The sequence below is a fragment of the Sebastes umbrosus genome, chromosome 10 (genome assembly GCF_015220745.1).
Source record: "Sebastes umbrosus isolate fSebUmb1 chromosome 10, fSebUmb1.pri, whole genome shotgun sequence".
NCBI classification, from domain to species: Eukaryota; Metazoa; Chordata; class Actinopteri; order Perciformes; family Sebastidae; genus Sebastes; species Sebastes umbrosus.
Window position 1 is genome coordinate 20,775,787 of NC_051278.1, and position 19,238 is coordinate 20,795,024.

The 19,238-nt window shown below is 39.7% G+C and overlaps 1 protein-coding gene across 2 annotated transcripts in view; it reads right to left on the minus strand.

The window, feature by feature from the left end:
• Window positions 1–19,238, minus strand: part of grid1a (glutamate receptor, ionotropic, delta 1a) — a 327,001-nt gene that overhangs the window by 155,817 nt on the left and 151,946 nt on the right. The gene's annotated exons all lie outside the window — the stretch shown is intronic.

Below are 19,238 nucleotides of genomic sequence, written 5' to 3' on the forward strand. Positions count from 1 at the left end.
CCATACTGTTGAAAGTTATTTTTTTTGGTATGAGACACAGGTGGCTTACTGCTGAATCACTGTCTTCTGCACTGTGCTCCAGTGATAACCGCTCTAAATGACCCAGCAGACCTGAGCTGCCATCTGCTTGAGGACCCCTGCTGTCTCCACTCTGTCTCTCAGATCCTAACGTGTTCTACGTGTGATGTTTCTAAACCCCATTGCTTTTATCCGTCTGCCTGCATCCTCACCTTTCTTCTCTCTGGTGAGTGTTCCTTTTCCCTCATTTATTCCTGTTAGGATGTGATCTCTCTACAGCTGCATGCATTTCAAGTGCCTCGGTAGTTTCAACCCACAATGCAGTGTTAGCTATGTAAACATGCTATCCACTGCTATGTTTGCTGTCTCTCATATATAGGGGCTATAGCACCTGCCAGTACAACGGTATCATTACAGTATTCATGGTCTAACGGAGAGTTATTCAAGGTCTCTAGTTATCCTCAATGCATATAATTAAATGTATGCAGACAGTACCAGAGAGACTCTCTAAATCTCTCCATAGGTAGAAATAGCTGTGAATAAATCACAGTCCCTGCAAGAATGATCTATACTACATTTACCTCCACTTCTTTATAAAAAAAGACTATGTGAAGATATGAAACACTGAATAAAACAAGATAAGCTAGTATCAAGTCATTTGAATAAAAACTTTATCAGAAGATATTGGAATTATTTCTCTTAGTACTGTGTCCATTCAGGCCTCCTACACACTCACCACTGTAGCTTCAACTGGACAGTTGTTTTTGCTTTGCTATCTTTTATTCCCTCTCTGTTAAAGCTGCAGTGGGTAGAAAATGGAGCAAATATGATTAAAAAAATGATATTTTTTATAAAAAGCTCACTATATCCTGACAGCAGTGCATGAGACAGGTAATCTGAAAAAAAACAACAACATGTTCCTCTGTGTCCTCCGGTGCTCCTAATGGCATCTACAAGATTTCACAGACTGGAGGAAAACAACCAAGCAGAGTCAATCACTTGCGAACTCCGATCAAACGGTCAAACTAGGCAGCGCTGATCAAATATGAATTAATATTATGTTACTGTAATGACTATTTCTCACATAAAATGTTTTTAAGAAACATCTTGTAGTGTGTAGTGTTTTTTTTCCTGGTCACGCACAATGTCACAGACGCGCCAGACGGTACCAGAAGCAGGGTTAGTAAACAGTAAAAATGTTACAGTGGTTACTTCTTTTTTTTTTATCTGTTATTTATTCAGTCTCTCTCTTTCAGACTCTCAAACCAGAGTTGGTGATTGTTGGAACAGTAGAAAGATTAACAAAGACGGTTTTGATGAGTTTCATTTTGTTTCTGTCCAGTTTGAATGAAGTGTGTTTTATGACGATCTGTGAGGTAAAATTACTGTTTCTGGCATCTGGTGGCTTTGAGCAGAGCATATTAAGTATGTTTTGACGTTTATAAATTATAATAATTGTCTAAATCCCTGTTGATTTGATTTATTATATATTCACTTTAACGCACGTCACATAGCATCCTAACAGAAAATGGGCGAAAATTGGCACGTGCACTCTGGTGTCATGTTTCCATCACTGGGCTGGAGACTACTGAGTCATTCTGTCCCACTGAAAGCAAAAGCCGGATATTAGTGGGCGTAAGTGGGCTTTTTCTCCAGTGGGAAAGGGGCTTTACTCTCCCCAATAGCTCTACTGGTCAAACCATCTCACTTATGCTCTCTCTGACTGTACTTTAATCTCCAGTCCTTGGCTTCATCTCCCTCAAGTCCCTTTTGCTCCTTGGATGTTGCCATCTCTCCCTCTCTCTCTGTATTGTAAATGAGTGCAACAAGCAGGCGAGCACTCCATTTCCCACTGGCTTTGTAATTGTTTAGCCTTGAGGTCAAAGTGAGAGCAGCGGGAGCGCAGAGTAAACTAAGCAGCCCAAGACTCGTCCATTCTCGTGGGAGCTGACAGCTCAGAAGATTATTTTTAGATGTTTACATGCTCTGTATTCATGTAATGAAATGAAGGAACCTACATCACTTCAGGAGCAGCTTGACCATTTCGAGATATGATTTATTAATTTCCTCACCGAGAGTCAGTCGATACCGCTAAATATGAAGCTTACAGCTGTAGTACCGGCCAGTTGTCTAAGCAATAAAGACTGCTAGCAGGGTGGAAACGGCTAGCATGGATGAAAACTGTATTACATCAAGTTGGGGCTGTTAAATATAAAGCAATAACACAAATTTGTTTTAATGCCACTAATTTCTCAAGCGCATTAGCGCAACTAGCAAATTTTAGGTTGTAACTGGCTCAGTTTTAAAGTTAGAGTGAAGATACTGGTATCATATGACTCTTAAAAAACCTAAGGAATCCATTGGTACCAACCATGTCATACTAGCTTGACAAGAAGGAGACTAAATATTGCTCAAAACTTGCGTTGAGTTTTTGCGAGGAGAAACTGGCATGGCCATCTTCAAAGTGGTCCTTTGACCTCTGACCTCAAGATATGTGAATGAAAATGGGTTCTATGGGTACCCACGAGTCTCCTCTTTACAGACATGCCCACTTTATGAGAATCACATGCAGTTTGGGGCAAGTCGTAGTCAAGTCAGCACACTGACATACTGACAGCTGTTGTTGCCTGTTGGGCTTGAGTTTGCCATGTTATGATTTGAGCATATTTTGTATGCTAAATGCAGAACCTGTGAGGGTTTCTGGACAATATTTGTTATTGTTTTGTGTTGTTAACTGATTTCCAATGATAAATATATACATACATTTGCATAAAGCAAGCATATTTGACCACTCCCATGTTGATAAGAGTATTAAATACTTAACAAATCTCCATTTAAGGTGCGTTTTGAAAAGATAAAAAAAATATGTGATTAATTGCGATTAAATATTTTAAACGACTGACAGTCAAGTACATCTAAAAGTGAAAGACCAACTTGGGTCAATGTTTTAAGGATAAAGAATCATGTATAGTTGCCCCACATGATTGATACTGAAAGTTAGATTTGATCTGAAAATGTTTCATCTTTGCCGGCCAAGCTGCTTTACCATACCCCTTATCGGAATGTAAAAGCACATGTGCTTTCATAGAGAATACAATGTTCACATTAGTTCATCTGGCTATTCCTCCCAAGACTTCAGATGCTAACAAGGTGTAAAGATCATCTGGCCCGTGCACAAAGAACCCCATTCTTCAGTCCCTATCTAACAGCTAATAAGCAGATGCCCTCCCGCTCGTTCTCCTTCGCCTACTTGTCTGTTAGTTTTATTCAATTTACAAGCCTCTTTATATGGGCCCTGTGATGCTAATTGGCTAATCCCACACTCCTGCTCTACTAAGAACCTCCCGCAGGTGGTATGCGGACCTTAACAAGGATCCTGCCTCTCCCACTTAACCCTATGATGGAGAAAGTAAATGCCTTCTTCTCCAGCTTCAAAGCCCTAATGGTACACTATACAGCATATGCAGCAGGTAATGCATTTCATCCCATCACTGAGCTCTCAACAGACTTGTTTCATTGGTATTGGCACAATATCACCAGTGTATATATTTGAGTGTAATATATTGCTATTAGCTTTGAACTTGTCCATTTGAGGGTGGATAAAACAAACAATGCATTAGGTCTTGATGCGATGGTGTAATTGGCAGAGTGGGTTAGCGAGCAGCTGATGACGCACTGAGCAAGATCTGGGCTCCATCTGGAGCATTACTGGATGGAGAATGATTGACTTGACCATACCTCTCAGTAATCTCACCCAAACTGCACCTCTTCCATCCAGAACCCTTCTTGCCGAGTACCTGTTGGTGAACCTCTCAACCACGACTGATAAGTGGAAATTAAAGCTCCCTTTGAGGGAGGGACAGCTTTCTCATATCCCCACTACAGGCCATCTGTTTTAAAGGATAAAGAATAACAGACAGCTCTGAAGTCTGACGACGGATTTTATTATAGACTGCTGTCTAAGAAATTTAGCAACAAACACATACTTAATTACATCTATATTAAATCTATCTGCCCTGCCCTATCATGTTTTTAAAAAAACAAAAAATCAAATGCTTTCCTTGGTAAAAAGTGAATTATAACGAGCTACAACCAGTAACCAGCTGTCCGTAAAGAGACTAGTGAGTAAATGTAGTCCAACTTTGGAACGTTATTTAAACCTCCTTCCCAACAAGCTATAACGTGGTTCGTACCAATGGATTCCTTCGATTTTCTAGTTTCACATGCTATCTCTATCTTCACTCTACCTCTAAAGCTGAACCTGCTACAGCCTCTGAAAGACAGTAAAATCGGGATCGCCTGTGATCCCGCGGGTCTCAGAGGGTTAAAAGATCAGAAACAAACATTTCAGTACAGTAAAACACAATACGTGCTATACTGAATTGTTGGTGTAACTCGGCACAGTGCAGTGTTCTGACCTAGAACAAAGCATCATCCACAAATACCTATAAATGTATCAAAGTGCAGACAAAAGCCTTTTTTTATCATCCTGCTTCTGCTTCTTGTGTTTTTCCAAGTGCTTTTCTGTGTTGCAACGTGTAGGGCTTCTGGGAATTACGTTTACGATTATTCCAAATTCTCTCATCTGTTGCCTCAGGTTTCATTTTACATCTTCTTTATTCGTATTTCGCTACCTGTTCCAAACACTGATCGCTCTAGGCTTTTTTTTTTTCTAGGCTCAATATCAGATCTTTTGTTGAATGCCAACGCGATAAAAAGCAATGTCTAAATATATGTTTAAAAAAATATATTTGTGCTGTCAGGAAATATTCCATACACATCTGGTCTTCATTTAATGCCACACATCCGCTACCTTTATCAGGCTCATATCTATTTCATTCACTGTCACTTTGGTTCATCCACTATCACTGAAAAGATCAGGCGTTTAATGCGTGTAGAACTTGGCTATCTTATCCTGTCGAGTCCCCCGGGCCTATTTGTTAGCTCTCACTGACTATCTACCTTCATCCCTGCCCCATTGTGTTTGCTGGCTCGTGCTACCAGGAACTGGATCTGTCAAATGGCCGTCCCCGTGGGGTAATAGCAGAGCTCTGCATTTTGTTAAATCGATCCTGGGAGACGCATAAAGAAAGAAAGAGAACAAGGATGAGAGGGAGAGCGATAATACCGCACCAAGAAGCTAGTTAGAGGGTGATGCCGAGGAGCAAGCAGACAGGTTTGGGTTGACAGAGCATAAAGATTAAAAAAATAAGATGATGGATAGTAGAAATGAGACCGAGCTCTAGCAAGGGAGATCTCCTGGCGCAACAGATGGCCAGTGGGTAAAAGGAAAAGATGAAATGATGAGATGAATGAAAAAAATAGAGATGGAATAAGCTGAATGGAAAAGAACGATAAGGAACAAGTATGAATGTTTTTTTTTTTTGGAGCAGTGCAGTGGTTATGCCGACTGATTTACCTTTGACTGACCCCTGACACCTTTTCTACCCACATGCACAGACTACCAAGGAACATGCTAACAACGGGAGGATGCAGCTCTTCTGTGTGTGTGTGCCAAGCCAAGGTGGAAGAAACAAAGATTACAACTCAGTAGAGGAAGGAATTGACAGCAGAAGCCAAGAGGGAAAGAAAGAGACTCAGTAGAGGAAGGAGGGATAACCAGAGAGAGAGAACATTCAGTGAAATTGTATGCATTTCTTTGCAGCAGAGCAGCCGGATGGCAGTCTGCACTGAGAGCCATACATTCTCATTAGAAACCCTGCTGCCGCCCTACACTTACATCAGCAGAACCACGCACAAACTGTTGGAGGGGAGTCACATGTACAATGGCAGTCTGTTTGCTGGCAGTGGAAGTGCATGCAAGTGGGCAAAAACAGGAATAAATCTTAGGGATACACCAATCCGATTCGATTCAAATGTTCAGTCCTGATACCGATAGCGATACCTGGGCTTTGGGTGTCTGCCGATACCGAGTACCGATCTGATACCAGTGTTTAATTGATAAGCTGTATGCCTCACTGTGTGACTGGGATAATGTTTTTATGTGTAAGGCAACATCAGGCTTGACTTAAAGCTGCAGCGGGTAGAAATGGAGAAAAATATGATTTAAAAAAAAGTTATTTTTATAAAACGGTCATTATATCCTGACAGTAGTGCATGAGACAGGTAATCTAAAAAAACTCATGTGCCTCGGTGTCCTCCGGTGCTCCTAATGGCATCTGCAACATTTCTCAGACCGGAGGAAAACAACCAATCAGAGCCGAGCTTGAGCCTTGCCATCTCTGAGCAGCTGTCAATCCCTCGTGAACTCCGATCAAGCGGTCAAACTAGGCAGCGCTGATCAAATATGAATCAATATTCTGCTACTGTAATGCTTATTTCTCGCCTTAAATGTTTTCAGAAACATCTTGTAGTGTCCTGTTTAGCAGTAAAATGAGAAAGTTTGTGACCCAGCAGCCATGTTGAGATCAGTTGAAGAAATACCGAGCACCGCCCGCCAGACGGAGCATAGCCAATAGGAACGCTAGATTTTTCAAAGCCTGAAAACAGAGCCATAAGGAGGTGCAGAAGACTAGTTTTCTCTCAGAACACTTGAATTACAATATGCTGAAAGGTTATTGTAGACTTTTTGCCCAATGATGCCAAAAAATGTCTGCTTACTGAAGCTTTAAACATCGCTCTCCTAACTTTGTAAAACAGGATGTAACAAATAAATACATAGATATACATTTTGTGAATTGTTATATTTTATCAAAATGATAAATTGTACATCAACAACTTGGTAAAAAAAATCTTCAAAATTAACAGGAATTACAATTCATATGTTGATCTTTTTTAGCGCAGCAACAAATTCGTCAACACTTGAATAGGAATTTAAACTCCAGTATATAATGTATATAATATATAAACATAGAATTTGATTAAATAGATCGGTCTCATTGTCACCGATATACGATCCAGCTATTTGAGTCAGTATAGGCCCGATATCGAAAACGGTATCGGTGCATCTCTAATGCCGACTGATTTACTTTTGACTGACCCCTGACACCTTTTCTACCCACATGCACAGACTACCAATGAACATACTAACAACGGGAGGATGCAGCTCTTCTGTGTGTGTGTGCCAAGCCAAGATGGAAGAGACAAAGATTCAAACTCAGTAGAGGAAGGAATTGATAGAAAAAGCCTAGAGGGAAAAAAGATAGACTCAGTAGAGGAAGGAGGGATAACCAGAGAGAGAGAGAGCTGTGACTGAAATTGTATGCATTTCTGCAGCAGAGCAGCCGGATGGCAGTCTGCACCGAGAGCCATACATTCTCATTAGAAACCCTGCTGCTGCCCTACACTTACATCAGCAGAACCACACACAAAATGTTGGGGGGGGGGGAGTCACATGTACAATGGCAGCCTGTTTGCGGGCAGTGGAAGTGCATGTAACAGGAATATATCTAAAAATAACAGTGTCAGCCATAATATATTGAAACTAAAACAGCACATAGAAGTCACCTCTCCAGATTCTTGTCCAACCTTGTACGGAGAAAAATCTCATGCCAGAGAAATGAGTCCCATAGCCAGGGATCGGATCCCCTAACAGTGAATAAACAGTACATGTGCTAATGTGTTGTCCTTCGTTTTTCAGACGTGGCTGTAAAGTGGATATTATAAATTATATGACAGTCATTGGAAATGTCAAGCCTCTATTGGCAGAGAAAAATGATTTTCCATCATAAACGTTGTCCTTTCTGTTCTTTAACTCACACACACACACGCACATATTCACACACACACTAAGGGCAAAGTGCTCTTTTGTCTGACGGTTTGCGGTTGCTCGAGTGATGGAAGGCAGACCGCCGACCTGACAAGGACAGACAGAGACATCTCTCCGTCTCCTTCCCTCTAGCCCCGAGGGCATTGATAAGAGCAGACATTTTAATTTGCTAGGTCAAAACAAATGCTTCAAGACCGTGCTGGCAGGCCCAGGGAAAACCTAATGGGCTCCTGAGTACTGCACTGGCAGAAGGAACATCAATCTAATGCAGTTTCTTATGGTCATCGTTTTCTAATGGGTCCCGAGCCAAAAAAAACTTTAATTAACTAAAACAGAGAATGTACCATATAATTACTGTATCAGTATGATATACTGTAGCGTATGCCATTTACAGGGGATTCGATTAAAGGTAAATGGAATAGTTTGACATTTTGGGGATACACGTTTAGTCATTTTCCAGCTGAGAGTTGAGACGAGATCGATACTGCTATCATGTCTGTCCATTAAATACGAAGCTACAGCCAGTTAGCTTAGCTTAGCTTAGCATAAAGACTCTCTCGCTCTGTCCAAAGGTAAAAATAATTCCACCAACCAGCACCTCTAATCACTAAGTCCCAGTAATTATACCATGTTTGTTTAATCTGCATGATCACTGAATTCTGTTGTCTTATGAGGAGTTATGGACGGGACTATTTCTTGGCCGGGTGCAGTGACTTCCTGGAGTCTTGTTAGTGTGAGGTTGTAGTCACTTTCAGACAAGTAAACAAATACAAGAGCAATTGACAACTTGTGACAATCCACACATACACACCCACATACTAGTGTGCCCATTCATCCTTTCATCAACATCCTACAACATCCATTTCAAACAACTGTACAATATAATTAGGGCTGTCTGGATTAACGCAATTTTTAGGTCGTAGCGGGCTCAATTTTAAAGCTATAGAGTGAAGATACTGGCGTCACATGAAACTAGAAAACATAAAGAATCCATATCCATATGTCATACTAGTTTGTCGTGAAGGAGGCTAAATAACACTACAAACCTATGTTACATCTGTTTTCAAAGGGGTCAATCGACCTCTGACCTCCAGATATGTGAATGAAAATGGGTTCTATGGGTACCCACGAGTCTCCCATTTACAGACATACCTACTTTATGATAATCACATGCAGTTTGGGGCAAGTCATAGTCAAGTCAGCACACTGACACACTGACAGCTGTTGTTGCCTGTTGGGCTGCATTTAGCCATGTTATGATTTGAGCATATTGTTTATGCTAAATGCAGTACCTGTGAGGGTTTCTGGACAATATGTGTCATTGTTTTGTGCTGTTAATTGATTTGCAATAATAAATATATACATACATTTGCATAAAGCAGCATATTCGCCCACTCCCATGTTGATAAGAGTATTAAATGCTTGACAAATCTCCCTTTAAGGTTCATTTTGAACAGTTAAAAAATGTGTGATTAATTTGCGATTAATTGCAATTAACTATGGATCGTGATTAAATATTTTAATTGATTGACAGCCCTAAATATAATGCAATCCAGAACAATAAACTGGCAATAAATACCTAAACTGGTTTTAGCAAGGCTGTTATGGGGAAATTACAAAAACATGTCACTTAAAATCCCTCTCTGATGTTATCCTTTTTTTTTAGAAATACTACGCTGAATCACACTTAGCACAGCTGAATAATGTCTGTCCCCTGATGTATCTGAATAATTATTGTCCTCCTTCTGGAAATGAGCAATGTTTCTTGTGTAAGAGATTCAGAAAGCTGAAATGTTCATCACAAATGCCCCTGTAATGATCTGCCAAATGGCACTGTTCTATTTCAACACAGCTTAAGTGTGCAGTGTGTCGACCGAAATGTCTCTATTACAACATTGTCAAACGTGTGGTAGTCTCTGTGTGACTGTCCTCTGTAGAACAGGAACTTTGAAATATGTCCTTAAACAGCAAAATGTTAAACCATCGGCTTTGTATCAAACAATACACCGACTGGGGATGGGTACAAAAACCCGGGCACCGGTGCTAAAGTATAAACGAGTAGTATTGATAAGCTCCGACATTACCTGTTCTTTTATCAGCATTTTTTAGTGTTTTGGTTAGAGATGTACCGATGGATCGACCGCAAATTGAAACCGGCCGGTTTTCAGGTGATCGGCCATGACCCGTGACTGGTCGATCAGTTTGATAATTCATATTTTTTGCCGGTCACATTTAGACACGTGAGCGCATGATAGTTTTACATCAGCACACAGTGGCACAGACAGTAACGTCACACACACGCAACATGTCGTCGGTGTGGAAGTTCTTCAGGGTGAGTGAAGAAGACATAAAGCTCACAATAGCTGCAAAATAAGCAGTGGAGGAACAACCTTAAAACATCTCGTCTGCCGACAGCACAGAGCTAGACAACTAACTTGCATTATGATGAGTTCAGGTTCTATTCCGTAAAATTGAGGATTAAATTAAATTATAACCTCATCATGATGTGCTCAAAGGTCATCTTGTAAAATGTAGTTTTTGCCAAGAAACTCGAATAAATACAGCTGTTTGAAGGAGATGTTTTCACAGCAATATGAAATAGATATTAGAAAGGGAATTATACCTGTTTATCTTCTTAATGCTAGCTCTAAGCAGCTTATAATATATAATTAAAACTACTAGTGCCAATATTGTTTTTTAATTAAAGCAAATATTTAAATAAAAATACAATAGTTTATTTCCTAATATTTTTTTCCAATATTCTAATTATAATGCAGTGCTCTTCAAATGTCACGCACATACAATGGATTGATTTTAATAACTTGAATATACTTGAAGTGTGAACTGTGCAGCTGTATTATCTAGGAAAATAGAAGTATCGGATTGGGACTGGGTATCGGAAGATACTCATTATTAAATGACTTGGATCAGAGGCAAAAAAACTTGATCGGGACATCGCTACTTTATATGGGCAACGTAACCCTCGGCTACAAAAGCTAAAACAAACCTGCCTGTATGTAGTCTAACTATTGAGCTCAGTTTGCCACGTATCTTAACATTCTTGTAAACTAATCTGCTGGCTGAGACAAGCAGCCCCTCCTCTCTCTACCAGCGGTACCTGCAGGCAGTGAATTATATCATCAGAGGAGGACAGAGGACAGAAGGTATGACTGATACTGACTCATGTCTGTGTTCTTCATTCTTTATAAAATTCACTTAATGTTGATGTCAGGAATATGATATTTTTTATTGACCTTATAGATTTGTTTCCAGTGAAATATGAATGAGTACATATAGTGACTTTGCTGTTGTAAACATTACTGTTGCTGCTCTAGAAACAACATATTTAAAATAAAATTAAAATAAATTCTAATCCTGTTGATTGAATTGATTATTTTGTTTTTATATATTAAAAAGGACTTATTTAGTAATGAAAAAGAACCAATAGGAGTATCAATAAAGAACCAAAACGATAAGGAGTATCGATAAGAGTAGTATCGATGAAATCCTAAGGACACCCATCACTAACACCGACAGGAAACTGTGATAATACATTGTCTTCTTGGTGCCAAGTTCAGTTATTTTAGAGCTCATCTAAGAGGAAACGTGCTGTAAATAGCTTTTCAGTTGATCAGAGAAGTGCTCAAACTTCCCAGAGTACACAACAGCAGTGGATTTCCAAATCATGCTCTCAGCAGGGTTTGCTCCCACTACGCAAAGTAAAAATATTTGTTCTGTGAACAGTATTTGCAGGGGTTATTACCCTGGAGTTGCTTTGACATATTTTCCAACAAGAACAGACTCTAAAAGTGCACCGCACACTGCACAAGACAATAGAAGATGCAGCATGTTAAGTAAGTCAGCTCGGAAAAACAGATATCTTGAATTCTCGTGTGGACATAAATACAATGGCAAAGGCAATGTTTAATGAGGAAGCAAATCTACGAACAGCAAACAGAATCAATGAGGTGCGGTTATAAAACCTTCTTGCTGTTAACAAGAAATACAACAACACAAGGCAAACACACGGTTTGTTTGCAGGGAATCGAAAAGCTATTTTGAAGACTTTCACACAGAAAAAAGTTTTTTTTTAATATTACACCTGAAAACCTGGGTCTGATTTTGTTGCACTTTGGCAAAAAAATAGCTTTAACCCTCTGAGACCCACAATAGACCTGTTTTGTCTTTTTAGGGGGGACAGGGGGTCTTTAGGGGGAGATAGCAGGTCAACAGTAGATGCCACATAGAAGTGGTGTACATCATATCAAAGCTGGGAACCTGGAGATTCATTTGAGATGCAGCTCAGCACTGTGTGTCAAGTTGTTCTAGTCATAAATCAGATATAACCATCAATTAAGATCAATTGTGAAAGTGTATAAGGGTTTATAACATCATAATGGAAGTATATAATGGCCATTCCCATGTTCATTTATGTCTCATATTGGTGTTAATTGTAAAAGTTTATAAGAACTAAGAACGTTATGATATAAAAGATACATGATGGCCATTCCCATGCTCTATTATGTCTCATACTTTTTTTCAATAATTTTGGGGTTGATACCATTTGCTAACCAGATTTGGTGCTAAATTTAACCATGTTTTAACACTTGAAAATTGATTTAAAAAAATGTCAGTTATTTCTCTAAAATACAACATTAAGACACCAAGACCTTGAGGAACACCAAAGAAAAAGTCATGCTGTGATTTGGTATCAAATACTTTTGACATTCTGAGATTTCTGCAAGAATTGCATTTTTTGATTGGATGGCGAGCACTTCTGTTCTGGAAACTGCTCAGAAACCACTTGATTGTCAATCTAGCTAGGAAAGCTATCCATCCTTTTAATGCCCTAGGTCTTTAGTTTGTGGCTGTTAAGTTTCATGAGGCTGTGATTATCCTAGAGGTCACAACAGGTCATTTTATACAGTGAGGTCAAATTTTAAAAAATGGTCTCACTACGATGAAATGGCTACTAACATCACCACACATGAATAATTGGGCTCATTGGATCCACAAGAGTCTCAGCTTTACAGTGATATCCAATTTATGTAATTCCAAGACTATTTAGGGACCCCAGTATGCAGAAATATTCAAATACATCATTTTTAGATTAGGCGAAAATAACACATGTATACTGCATTTAAAAACGTCATGGTTTTGCCCAAAATTGCATGTGATCATCATAAAGTGGGCATGTCTGTAAAGGGGAGACTCGTGGGTACCCATAGAACCCATTTTCATTCACATATCTTGAGGTCAGAGGTCAAGGGACCCCTTTGAAAATGGCCATGCCAGTTTTTCTTCTCCCAAATTTCCCGAACTTTGGAGCGTTATTTAGCCTCCTAGATGTCATGAACCGACACAAATGAAAGCCAGACGGACCAATCTGTAACTTTCAAAAGTAATTATGATAATAAACACATTCCAAACAAGATTAAAGGGGTAAGTGTAAATCTGACTCTGGCAGTTTTATATCAGTCATGTACCACAGAGCCATCAAGACATCTGCAGCGGGAGTTCTAGTTCATTTCAAGGTGAAGTAAATATTTCGATGAAATGCTGGCGTAGATTCAGAGGTATGAGGGAGTCGATTTGGAGCATTCTTTGATGCCTTCCCTGGTTGGCGAGATTCGTCAGTAATGAGCAGGTTCAGGGTTTTTCGCTCTCTCATCAGGGAGCTTTAAAAACCTTGCTTGGCTCAGGCTGACAAGTCGTAGAGGTGCAGAAAAAGGTAAGCTATCAGTGTGTCATATTCAGCTGTAAAAGGAGAAAGGCAGGAGAAAAATCAGTGTCTTTTACAGGCAAAGATTAAAAACTGTAAAAGCCAGGGCTGATAACACGCAAGCACAAAGCCTCATCAGAGGATCAGGGTAGATAAAATACTGAAGAGGATACCCACACTATTAATCCTTGTTCTCATATTTACACACCTCTGTGTGCCTATTTCTTGCAGATGACATGTCAGCACTCCGTGTCTGATTAAGGTGTCTAATCAATTTAAAATATTTTGCAAATTTATCCTCATCAAACAGCAAACAGCCATTGATCTCTAATCATTTTCAAATCCAATAAGTGATCCATTTCAAGTGGTTTTAATTGACCATGAGTTATTGACAGAACAGTTGACTGTCATGCTCCATTATCTTAACATGTGCTTTTTTATTTTCTTTAGTTTCAGCCTGACACAAAATCTTTTACATTGCTTCATGCCAGTGTGTGTGTGTGTGTGTGTGTGTGTGTGTGTGTTAGCAGTTTAGCTGAGGACACATATCAAACAGAGCAGTGCCATGTTTACTTTGTTTGCTTGTTGGAGAATTTGCTTGCAGTCTGCTCGCCAATCGTGCGTTTATGTGTGCAAATATCTCTGTTTGATTCCTCGAGATCTGAACTGTCATTTAACTTAAAGATAAGCATTTGTATTTTTCAGCAAAATGCATGATTTCATAAAATGTAGAGATTAGATTTATTTTGACAGCGAATAACTTTTTTTTTCAGCGAAGATTTATGTCAACTGTTTGTGGAGTTTTAGTTGGAAAGCAAACCATCCCTCTGAAGTGATGGATCTTGGTCGTGCCAAAAAAAGCTCCACCTGCTGCACCCATCCATCCATCCACATACAGGGAGGCGGACAGGCAGGCAACAGAAAAAGAAAATGTTCACTTTCACCCTGATGGATTGGCACCCGCGAGACCGACACAACTGTAACTCAGCCGGTGGTTACAGGATCTAATGGATGGATGAATGGATTGATAAAATCAACTCATGGTCTCCTAAAATAACAGCGACAAGACTCAGTCAAAACCAAGGTCCGGCGAGGACACTAGGGGACGCGCTGCTCCACTCAACCAGACGGGACTGTTCCCTGGTTTTCTGCTTGCCGTCAAACAGTATAGAAGCAAAGAGACGAAACGCTGGTGTTTCTTTGACAACAACCACTGCCGCCATTTTGGACTGAACACGCTTATTATATTTATAATATGTTATTGTTCAACACAGGGCATTTAGAATATGACAATAAAATAGAAATTATTTTCTTTTACTTTGTACGGCACTTTGTATGCGGACGTTTAACTGGTGTCCAGTAGTCGATTTCAGTCCAAAATTGCGGAAGCGTGGCTTTGCTGCTGGGTGCTGATGTTGCAATGGAACGAACAATTGACTTTCACTTCTTGGCAATACACGTTCTTTGTTGCCATTTCAAACAGGAAACAACATGGTGGCCTGCTCGTAAACTTTCTGTTATTCCGTCTCAACAATCCACGAAAAACTACTTCTGAAGACATTTTACGCGAGAAATAGGCGATGCCACTGCAACACAAGGCCTACCAATCCTGTAACTTCATCAGTCAGTCACTCAGTCACACAATGTCAGACTTTTGCGTTTGTAGGGCTGGCCCTCTGCGGTCCAGGAGAAGCCCTGGACACAAGCTCATTAGGGAGAGTCTACACTACCTTCTTTGTAGGTGAAGAAACACTTTCTTTCATCACAGTGCATGCCTTCAAGTAAACATAGATCTTTATGCTATTAATTAAAAGCTAATGAAACTGTGGACATTGTGTCCTGCAAATGAACATTCTTGAATAGGTATTTTTTTGTAAGCATACACATTTCTATATTCAGGCTTTCTTGTTTTAAATGTATGAATACTGAAGGGAATTAACAAGACAATAATGAATTCTGTGACATCTTACATTCATGCATGACGAGGTCAATTTAACATTCTGAACTACCTATAATCTGTTCAGGTGAAGCAAAAAAAAAAACTAAGCTATATAGGCCAGAGTAATGTGCCTTTGATTAAGATAACAAGTGAAGAGAAGAACAACTGGGTATAATGGGGTAATTATATCAGCCGTGTTCTGATGGCATCTCATCTTTTGTGATCAATTTAGTTAGAGGTTAAATGAGACTCGGTCATGTTGCTGCGTGAAACACACAGCCTAAAACCTCATTTCCAGCCTCTTTCCAGTCTTTTTCAGGCCAATTTTCATATTCTGTTATCTATCTCCGGTTAAAAGATAGCCATCATCTTGTGATGGATATAAGGTATAAACTGCTTGCATCTTTGCCATTATGCGCAGAGCAGGAAAAGCGCCCCACTGTTTCGGGAAACATCTGTTCAGAATACACATCTAAAAAGGCATAGCAGAACTCATATTTTGAAATGCTATTATGTTTTGTTGTAAAGATTTTTTTTGTTATTATGATGGTATTTACACAATGACTTCCCAAATAGTGTTGCACGGTATATCGATACTAGAAAAAGGTATCGCAATACCCTGCCGTTATAAATGGTAAAATACTCTATTTATAAGTACAGCTACTTTAAGGTTGACAGTGTTCTAATAAGAGTCTTTGGCTATTTCATATGAGTTGCGTCGATGTGCGACAGCTCTGCTTTAGAGGACGGCATTGGGATTGGGATCCCACGAATAGAGGGGCTTTATGGCTCCAAGCTATAGACCAGACCAGCATGGCGTCATCGCCTGCATTCCTTTTCTGGGAAAGAAACTCGCTGTCACAGGCAGGGTCTGAAATTAATCTTCCTCACCTGCCACTGTGGCAGGTCACTGAACATTTCTACCGGCCACTAAATTTTTTTGTCTGCCACTTCTGAAATCTAGGTAGAATGCTTTAGAGTTGTAAACACTGAGTCAGTGGTGCCAGACTGTAGATTTATGGAATATATGTTGTAACCTTAATCCATGACTAAATTTAATTTAGGAATTGCTTCTTGAAAATAATATTTCTTAACATAAGGAAACTCTATCTGCCATGGTGGCAGGTGACCTGGAATTTTGACCTGCCACAGCCAGCATTTACCCTTCATTTGGCAAGTGGCAGGTGCCAATTTCATTCCTGGTCACAGGAGTGAAATGGAAAATGAAGAAAAGCTGTTATGTAGCGGGCTAACCGAGGCTTTCACACTGAGATCTGAGGCACATACGTGAATATTCACTGTCAGTGTGGTAAATGACTAAATGATGCTGGTGATAGTGACTAGCATGGCGTCTAGCTAACAATAGCTTGAGTAGGAGGCTGCTGCAGTAATACAGTCATACATCAACATTATAGCAGCATCAGACTCGAATGAAATCTTAGCCTACAGATCAAACAGTTGGCTATTAACACGTTGGTTATTTACAGACAATACTTAGCCTAACGGGATTCAATCAAATATGTTTAGAAGTCTGGATAAGCAATATCCACCCACTGTGTTGTATAGGGGAAGACTGAAGGGACATGATGGCGATCAACCTTTTATTAAGGTATCGCGAACGCTCAGGTTCAGGCAAGGTCGCAAAATTATTATTAGACGTGCATGAAACAAACATTTTTATAACAAGTGATGAATGTAAAAAAAATAGTGTCAAAATTATAATCCACACGAACATCAAATTGCATTGAAGTCTACGGGATCTTCTGTTTTCTGACCCCAAAAAGGGGTCAACTTCTCACAGAACTTCATCTGATTTTATTTTCGTTTTGTGGGTTTTTGTTTTGGAAGCCTCTCGCCATCTCCCGTGCACAGGCACCACTCTCTGCCTGAACTGTTGCTATTACGCCGGCAGGGTTACCCAGTATATATAGTTTTTTTTACCAAAAAAAAAGCATTATACAAAACTGTTTAATAAGTGATATCTGGTTGCAAATAAAGTTAACTATCAAAGAAATCATAAACTCAACTATAGGGGACATCAGATTACTGCATGTTATGTACATTTTTAATGAATACATTTTAACATATTCAATTTATTAAAAAATAATAATTTTAACTTCTATTCACTGTCATCTATTATCCCGTTACTTTTTCTGTTTTTTTTGTTTTTTGCCGTGTTGTTCCATATCTGTTTTGAGATATTTAGGCAGGGTATTGTATCAAAGTCATCATTTTGGTATCGTGACAACACTATTCCCAAACAAGATTCCCTGACCTGCTTCAGTGTCCAATACAGAGGTAAAAATTGGCAAACACACGTATGCATGCCACAACAACACTAAACAAAAGCATACACTTGCTCAAACACATGAACACACAAATATCTCCTCGTCCTGGAGTTGGGGAGAAGAACAAGCCCGATATTGGCATTGACCATGGGCCTCGTTAACAATGCCAAAACAAAATGCTGCACTAATCCCAATTAGGCTTCTGTAATGAGGGGAGCCTGCACACAAGGAGGAAGTGCCAGGCTGCATCCCCAAAACCCAATTGCACAGCCATCCAGGCAAAGAGAGCGGCGACGGAGCCCAGTAATGTGTGTGTATATGTAAATTTATACATGCGTGTGGAGATATGGCTCTGAACAACAATGGACACGGAGTGGGGAAGCAAAGGGATGCGGAGGAGGCTCTAACTCCAAAAGAACACACACAGAGCGAGGCTTAATTCAAAGTCAGTGTTGTTCTTCGGGGGGCTTGAGGTTCACACATGAAGTGCCTTCGGAGCTGCAGGCAGCAGCCATTTCAAATAACCAACAAGTAAGAGCAAACTTTGTTACTGAGCTGACACATGAGGATGTTTGGCACGCAGGAGTCAAACAAACGGACATAAAAAAACATCTCGGTGAAAGTGAATAAAAGTAACAACAATAACAAAAGTTTAAAAGTTTTTCCATTGATGTTAACAAGAAGTGTCCTCTCTCATTCCGTAGAATCAACAGGCAGGAGTCAGGGTCTGAAATTCACATTTTTTCACTGCCTGCCACTGTGGCAGGCAAGTATTTTTTTTGTCTGCCACTCAGAAATTTTATCCGCCACTTTTGAAATCTATGCGCAAATGAAGGAATCAAATTTTAGATCTGATGTCTTTTGATATTTTTTACATGAAAAACACATGCATGCAAATTCCAGTGTTTGAATTACACCGTGGCTTCCGGGGGAGTTCTATTATTCGGGGGTGGGAGGGTACTGTACACATTATTGTACTGAACTTTGTTATTGTCATCTATAGTGGTTATTTGCATTATGATTAGTTAAAGATTTGCTCTGATAAAAAATATTGGCAAGCTGTTTAGAGCTAGTGTTAGGAAGTTGCAGTCATAATTCCCTCTCTAATATCAATTTTATATTGCTGTGAAAACATCTCCTTCAAACAACTGGATTTATTCAAGTTTCTGGCCAAAAAACTTAATTTAACAAGAATTTATTTGAACACATCATGATAACGTTGTCATTTACCTTCGCCCAAGAGTCATTTTCACTGAGCAGGACTTGAACGCCTCATAATATAACTCAATGGAACCTCCGTTAACGTTAGTAGCTCCATTATTAACCAATCAGGATTGTGCTGCCCACCGGCTGTTAACAGCTAACGTTTATAACTCTCCTCTTGTTGATTTCCACACAGAGTTGTTGTTCACAGTGTAGCATTATCAGGGATAAAATAGGGTGTGTCTTCTCAGGTTTAGTAGTAGCGCCCTGCTTTTGAGTGCTTTTTTTTCCCTCTCCGCCTTGGCTCCGGTCCCAAATAAACTGAAACATGACACAGCA